This window comes from Parus major, chromosome 2 (genome assembly GCF_001522545.3).
Source record: "Parus major isolate Abel chromosome 2, Parus_major1.1, whole genome shotgun sequence".
Classification (NCBI taxonomy): Eukaryota; Metazoa; Chordata; class Aves; order Passeriformes; family Paridae; genus Parus; species Parus major.
In genome coordinates this window covers 44,997,296-45,000,096 of record NC_031769.1, presented here as the reverse complement: position 1 = coordinate 45,000,096, position 2,801 = coordinate 44,997,296, and positions in this window count along the sequence as shown.

Genomic DNA, 2,801 nt, shown 5'->3' with positions numbered 1-2,801 from the left:
TAGATACTGGGATAGCATCACCTAGGATGATGCACTTCCATTTGAACTGTACTCCGAGGGTCAGGGTGTTTTGGGCTAGAGGTGTTGGATTTGTGTGACAAGGGTTTGGTAACAGGGATGGCTTCTCTGAGAAGCTGATACAACTTCCAACACAGACCCACACTGGCCAAGGCTGAATTTTTCAGTCACTGTGGTAGCACCTCTGGGAGAACATATATAAGAAAAGAAAAACAACCTGCAGAACAGCATCAGAGAGAGGAGTGAGAATATGCAATGAAACCAACCCTGCAGTCACCAAGGTCAGTGCAGAAGGAGGGGCAGGTGGAGAAAATGGGGAGTGAAGTTGAGTCTGGGAAGGAGGGAGGGATGGGAGAAGGTGTTTTTATATTTTGGGTCTAATTCTTATAATCCTGTTTTGTCTTTTGCTCTATTATCTCTTCCCTGCCCAGCTGATGGAGTGGCTTTGGGCATTTAGCATTCAGACAGGGTCAAGCTGCCACACACATTGAACAACTCTGTAACCAACTCTGCCAACCCCTGAGACTCTGCTATAGCATCCTGGCATGTCTAAACAAAATGTATGATGGAGCTTGACTCCTTCACTGTTGCTGACCCCCAACAGCCACCAGAACTGCTGCCACTGTAAGGAAGCTGATTAACTGTGCAAGTCTTAATGAAATCAATGGAAAATGCCTTCACTTTGTGTTGGTCATTTATCCTCCATAAAATTATATTTATAGACATTCAATTTTTTTTTTTACTTGAAACAGTTGTTTCTGCATGCTTTCCCATGCCAAGAGTTTTAAACATTTCAGTCCAGCTATCTACACTGTTTATGCAACAGTAGATGTCCAAATCTATTAGGAAGTGACTTATACATGGCCAGTCCATCATGCAACTCTCTGGACCCTACAGGGGAGGAGCACTTATTCTCTTATCACATCAGGAAAGTCATACAGACTTGTCCCTCAGCACATCAGCTCCAAATCTAAAGGGAACTGAACTTAGCTGTCTCACAAGAGGTGATGTTAGCCTGGTGCCAGCAAATGTTCATAGAGCTTACAAAGGGATTAGATGGTGATGTTCTTGTTTGGAAATTCTGGCAAACCACTGGGAAGACAAAGGACAACATAAGTGCAGCCAGACAGTGGGCGGTTTCTGGTTCTGTGTTCCTACATCAGAATTACAAATGACAGAGTAGTGTTAAGGTTTGTAATGGACATAAACCCACATCCATTTTAGGAAGTCTAACTTCTTAGGAAGTCTAAGATTTTTCTATGTTTAGATATTGGGGGAAAAAAGAGGAACTGTAAGGTAATATAAAGCTGAGATAAGAATTAGTGGGAAAATACTGAACTTTAGGAAGAGGTGAAATCTGATTAGACACAATTAACGTAAACTTTCCTCTTTCTCCAGCAGAAGAAAATAAAAACTCTAGACCTCCCGTATTTCCTTAAATTAATGAAGTGGTATCACATCTCATTTGAGCCTCTCAGAATCTCTCTATTCCTCTTCATGTGAATGTAAAACTATCCATTCATTTCTCTGCAGTCATATAACCACTTACTTTCTTATGAGCACTGTTATTAGCTCCTTCTCTAAAGGCTTTTTTTTTTCTGGGTACATGTTCTTTTAATTGCATATTCTTTGTTAAGATGAGTAAAAAGCCATACTATGTAGAAGATCACTGAAAAATAGATTTATTCACAAAAGAGGTGTAAAGATCTCCCAAGAGAGCTGAGTATCCTCACTGCCAGCTGAAGGCAGCAAGAGCAAAGAGTCATCTCCAAAGCTCAGTCTCAAATCTGTAACAGGCTGTGAATTTTTGATCTCATTAGGCTTTTTCTCTTTCTTTGAACATGAATATTCTGGTGTACATTGCCATAGATTTGTATAATAGCCAGGTGCTGCTGTGGGCTAGTATAAATGTACTGGGCTTTTGTAATGATATTGCCAAAGAAACAAATGCTCCAAAGCAACTGCATGGGATTACTAGGAGATGAGTTGTCTGACGTTAGTAAGGTATTTAGTCATTGGGCAAACACCTACTCTGGACTATGTCATGATGGTTTCTGCTCAGAGTTTTCCCTTGCAAAGTCCCCAGATGTTTAACAAGCAGGATACAAACCACTGTTTGCTGGGAGGAACCTACTTCTGTCTGAAACGTGGTGCTTACAAACACAGAATGGTTTGGATTCGAAGGGACCTTTAAAGGCCATCAAGACCAAACCCCTTGCAAAGAGCAGTGACATTGTCAAATAGATCAGCGTGCTCCGAGCCTTGTCCAACCTGTCTGTGAATGTTCCCAGGAACGGGGTATCCACCACTTCCCTGGGCAACCTCTACCAGTGTTTCACCACTGTCATCACAAAAAATTTCTTCCTAATATCTAGTCAGAATCTGTCCTAGCAGTTTAAAATCATTACCCCTTGTCTGGGTAAAAAAGTCTGTCCCCAACTTTAAGCTCCCTTTAAGCGCTGAAGCTCAGAGATGCTTTGGCAGGCAAGGGGCCATTTACCCAGTAACATCTCTGAGGGGGAGAGGGGAGCCTGGTGACCAACTCATACCCCTTTGGGAAAGTGTAAATGATGTCGGAAATGGGCAGGAATAACACCTCTCCGACAAGGACCCGCACCTCCGGCACCCCGCCAAGCCGGCTCCACCCCGCCAAGCCCGGGCCGGGCCGGAGGCAGCGCCCGGGCGGGGACGAGCCGGCCCCGGCGGGCGGGAGGAAGAGGAGGGGTTTCACCTGCCCAGCCCGGCCCGGCCCTCCAGGTGCGAGGTGGAGCAGGAAGCGGCGG